Source organism: Trichomycterus rosablanca, chromosome 11 (genome assembly GCF_030014385.1).
Source record: "Trichomycterus rosablanca isolate fTriRos1 chromosome 11, fTriRos1.hap1, whole genome shotgun sequence".
In the NCBI taxonomy this organism is placed as follows: domain Eukaryota; kingdom Metazoa; phylum Chordata; class Actinopteri; order Siluriformes; family Trichomycteridae; genus Trichomycterus; species Trichomycterus rosablanca.
The window spans coordinates 11,344,396-11,350,056 of NC_085998.1; positions in this window are offsets into that span (position 1 = coordinate 11,344,396).

Genomic DNA, 5,661 nt, shown 5'->3' on the forward strand with positions numbered 1-5,661 from the left:
TCTTTTCCCCTGCACGAGGCGAGTTCATATGCAAATCAGCCTTGTGCACCGAGAGCCACACCCCGATCCGCATTATTCCCCAACTCTGTGCAGGCACCATCAATCAACCAGCAGAGGTCATAATTGCACCAGCAACAGCCAATCGTTGTTCAGCCCAGGCCGGATGCAGAGCCGAGATCCGATACGATAGATTCAAAATTTCAGCTCTGGTGTGCTAACGCATTTTACCGCTGCACCACCTGAGCGGCCATGCAGTAAACATTTGTAATGTTACACAATTTGTTCATTCATTCTGTAATGTGGCTCTGCTGCTGAATTAACTTGACAGTAAGTCATGTTAACAGTCATGTCCTTCTCCATTTTGGTCGACAGAGGTTTCTCATAATTGACAATTATCTGCCCTTCATGAGCATTAGTAGGGTTCAGGTGGGAGTTCTTCTATACATCATGGTTCCTCCCTCTTAGTTTCTCTAGCTCCTCTGTCTGGCAAGCCTGATCTTCTCTAAAATCATGGTGCTGGGCTGCTTGGTCCGATATGGTTTTCTGATGGTGTGTGATGCCAGCATTCTGTATCAGTCTGGAAACTCAGTGACTCAGTGTCACAGTGTTTTGAGCCTCACAACAGAATCATATTGGGAGAGCGGATTGGCCCAGATGTACCTTTTCCGTCCCTTTACCCCTAAATCTGCATTATTCATTGGGTGCACCGTTCGGTCTGGAACCGACAATACACGAGAGCTGGCTTGTCACAGATGACTGAAGCAGCCAGTCATATTGTGACGTCCAGGTTTCAGTTCTGTGCTATCTCTGTTCTGTCCACTTTCTCTGTTGTGGGATACGGTTGTCTTTGTCTGTTTCATTTGTTCCTTTGTTTCTATTAATTTGGTCCCCTTTTATTAGTGCATGTTTAGCCACAGTATTGTTCTTCCTTGATTAAACATTTGTAGTTGGGTTCTCTTACTATACTTGCAGTTGTGTGGATCCTAGTGGATTCTAGTGTGGTGTCTAGCCCCATTACACACTCCTCCTACACTGGTATACAGCAAAATTGCAGATACAACCTTGAATTAGCTGACAAATCAGGACTTTGAAGAAGGCTCAGTCAGTATTGGCTGATCGTAGCCACCTGCTGTTCAAGGGGTTGAAGTTGTTTCCAACTGGCAGCAGATACAAATTGCCAGAAGGAACTGATTCAAAAATAAATCAAACACCAGGACTGCTGTGAAATGCATGTCTCTTACAGGTGTATATGTAATTCTGACATATTTACTATATACTTACTATATATTTGCATATCCAACACTGTGTCCATACTTTAATTCATGTATAAATACACTGATCAGCCATAACATTAAAACCACCTCCTTGTTTCTACGCTCACTGTCCATTTTATGAGCTCCACTTACCATACAAAAGAACTAGTTCTACAATTACTGACTGTAGTCCATCTGTTTCTCTGCATGCTTTGTTAGCTCCCTTTCATGCTGTTGTTCAATGGTCAGGACCCCCATAGGACCACTACAGAGTAGGTATTATTTGGGTGGTGGGTCATTCTCAGCACTGCAGTGTCACTGACATGGTGGTGGTGTGTTAGTGTGTGTTGTGCTGGTATGAGTGGATCAGACACAGCAGAGCTGATGGAGTTTTTAAACACCTCACTATCACTGCTGGACTGAGAATAGTCCACCAACCAAAAATATCCAGTCAACAGCACCCCGTGACTACTGATGAAGATCTAGAAGATGACCAACTCAAACAGCAGCTATAGATGAGCGATCGTCTCTGACTTTACATCTACAAGGTGGACCAACCAGGTAGGAGTGTCTAATAGAGTGGACAGTGAGTGGACACAGTATTTAAAAACTCCAGCAGTGCTGCTGTGTCTGATCCACTCATACCAACACAACACACACTAACACACCACCACCATGTCAGTGTCACTGCAGTGCTGAGAATGATCCACCACCAAAATAATACCTGCTCAGTGGGGGTCCTGTGGGGGTCCTGACCATTGAAGAACAGCATGAAAGCAGGCTAAAAAAGTATGTAGAGAAACAGATGGAGTACAGTCAGTAATTGTAGAACAACAAAGTGATCCTATGTGGTAAGTCGAGCTGATAAAATGGACAGTGAGTGTAGAAATGTGGTTTTATGTTATGGCTGATTAGTGTACTGTATGTTGCCACTTTATCCTGGTAAGGGTCGCAGTAGGTCTGATTCATTGACGAAAGGCAGGTAACACCCTGGATAGGTCACCAGTCCCTTGCAGAATTTCCTGTTCATCTATGCTGATAATGATTCATTAGTCCATTACATATATTTATATTATTATTATTTATTCATTTATGTTCCCACAGTGTGAGAACACAACCTGTACAAGTCACTAATCTATGGGGGAAACATCTTACAGCAAATATAATTTCTACTGTATGTATTTTTTTATTCGTACTTGTGTATATGTCCTTGAAACCATCATAAATTTTCACTACATGGGTGAGTTTGATGGCAAAATATGTATAAATATTTGACAGTATTTCATGGCCTTTCCCTCTGTGATTCTCCAAGCATGCAGTGCATTCAAACACCCAGCGAGTGTCCTGGTCTCAAGACGGAGGCAAAAAAGCAGAACTGAATTACTTTTCCTGAGATACAGTAAGCAAAAAAGCATTGTGGGGAAAAAATTAATAAATCAAGAATAAATTCAAGGTTTGGCGTGAACAGGCTTAACGATCGGAGTGTGTGATCTGCATGTCTGGATTAATAATTTCAGATACTGACAGCATTACCAATGTGGCTTTAATTTCTTGTCATGTAGCAAGTCAAGTCAAGTCAACTTTATTTATATAGTGCTTTTTAAAATAGACATTGTCTCAAAGCATCTTTACAGAATCCAGGACCAACAGATACAAAAACCCCTGTTGAGCAAGCCGAGGGCGACAGTGGCAAGGAAAAACTCCCTTAAAATTACAGGAAGAAACCTTGAGAGGAACCAGACACAACAGGGACCCATCCTTCTTGGGTGGCCTGGAGGATACTTTAAATAAATAGGATTTACACAAATCATACAAACACAAAATTAAATTGAACTGAAAGATATAACTAGCAAAAAAATAATTATAATTGGAGTTATTATTCAGTCCAGTCTGTAATAAAGTCTGTAGTGAGTTCTTGACATTCTTGGTGCAAACACGCCAGGTTTCCGTCACATCTGGCAGGAGCAGCATTGTTGGCACGGCAGTCTCGACTTCATTCCTTAACCTCTGGCGTGTAAACAGGTTTCCATCAGAACCACCTCGGGGTAAAACGTAGTTAAGTAAAATGTCAGTTTTACAGAGAGTAGCTTTAGATTCCGGCACCCCTAATTATTACAGCATAACTAAAAGGGAGAGCAAGCAGGTAACAAGGTCATGAAGGCTTTCACAGGACATCAGCGCCCACCTACCCCACCGTCATCAAACCTGAGTGATCGGACAAGAGAGGCAGAACGACAGCAACCCAACATCCCTGATCACCACAAGTTTCTATGACCAAGAACCCCCAAGCTCTGCACCTTTGTCTATACTAATCAAAATCCTGAGAAAATAAATATGTTTTCAGTTTAGACTTAAACATTGAGACTGTGTCCGAATCCCGAACAGAGGCAGGAAGATTTCCAAAGTTGTGGAGCTTTGTAAGAAAATGCTTTTCCACCAGCTGTGATCTTTTTAATTCTAGGAAATATAAGTAACCCTGCATCTTGTGAGCGAAGTGGACGTGCTGGACTGTAATGATTAATAAGTTCACTCAGATACTGTGGAGCCAGACCATGTAGCGCTTTATAAGTTAGTAAAAGTATTTTGTAATCAATGCGGAAGCACAAAATTGCTGCCTGCGCATCAACAAACGCTAGCTTGAATATCTTGATCCCCTTTATCTAAAATAAACTGTTTGTGACTCTGCGAAACTTAAAGCAACTGTTTGTGAGTCACACATCCGCAAAACATCACTGATTTTGTCAAAGACACATTGTTAAAATGCATGGTTACTAGTGCTACCTTTAAAACAGATATGCAGAGTCGCCATCTAGTGTTGCTTCCTCATAGTTTGGATGTGTTATATAAGTAGACCTGACCTCAGTCACCTTTCGGGATGAATTAGAACCTTGATTAATAGCCAGGCCTTCTTGTTCAACTTCTCACCTAAGCTCACAGATATTTTTTTTAATTATTGACACATTTTTATAGATGCACTCTTGTAAAAAGCCTTTATGTTAATGCCCACGGTTATGGAATGAGAGGGTCGCTGAGAAGTAGAAGTGGATGTGAATGCCTTTTATTATCTTCATTTTTCCCTTTCTTTCTTTTTCTCTGCCGGTGGCTAAGTGGGTAGCACTGTCGCCTCACAGCAAGAAGGTCCTGGGTTCGATCCCCACGCAGGGCGGTCCGGGTCCTTTCTGTGCAGAGTTTGCTTGTTCTCCCCGTGTCTGCGTGGGTTTCCTCCGGGAGCTCCGGTTTTCTCCCACAGTCCAAAAACATGCAGCCAGGTTAATTGGAGACACTGAATTGCCCTATAGGTGAATGGGTGTGTACATGTGTGTGTGTGTATGTATGTGTGTTTGCCCTGTGATGGACTGGCGCCCCATCCAGGGTGTTACTGTGTGCCTTGCGCTCATTGAAAAGCTGGGATAGACTCCAGCAACCCAACCCCCCCACAACCCTGATTGGATAAGCAGTTAGGACAGTGAGTGAGTGAGTGTATTTTTGTCTAAATAAATAAATCAGTGATTAGGGTGACATGGTGGCTCAGTGTGTCACACTGTCACCTTACAGCAAGAAGATTCTGGGTTAGATTCCAAGGTGGAGCGGTCTGGGTCCTTTCGGGTGGAGTTTGCATGTTCTCCCCATATCCGTGTGGGTTTCCACCAGGAGCTCCAGTTTCCTCCCACAGTCCAAAGACATGCAGTCAGGTTAATTGAAGACACTGACATTTTCCTTAGATGTGCATGGGTGTCTGCACTGTGATGGACTGGTGCTTTGTCCAGGGTGTTTCTGTGTGCCTTGTGCCCACTGAGAGCTGGACTCCAGCAACCCCTGGGACCCTGATTACATCAGTGATGTAACATATTATTTGGAAATAGTCTCTGAGCAACCAACAGAACAGAGTTCGGTGGGAAAAAAGTGAATCAGAAAGGGAGCAATCACATTATTTTTGCATGTTCGTCACATCGAATGAAATCAGATCATGAAGTAACTCATAATATATAACAGAAACATGAGTACAATTTTTTATATTTAATTTATTTAACTAATACAATATTTAACACCTATATCAACCTTATAAAAAGTGATTTTGACATTGAGTTTAAAAGGCATTGAGTTTCAAGGTATTTTTTCCTGTAAGGATGTATGGGGAAACCTGTTAATGAGTTCCATGGTCCCATGGAACTGCATATATTTTAGGCTAATGTAAAATAATAGGGGTTGTTTTTAACACTTATACACTGAAAATAAAACAAATATAAAATATAACAACACTGCGATACAATTAAAAGCAGTTAAAAATCCATAAAAATACATTAAAACCTGCACTTTACCTTTATTTCTTTATTGTTTCCTTATGCTTCTTAATCGTAGGGATGCTTGATCTTGGAATACCATATTCCGCTCAGTAAAGGCGCATTCA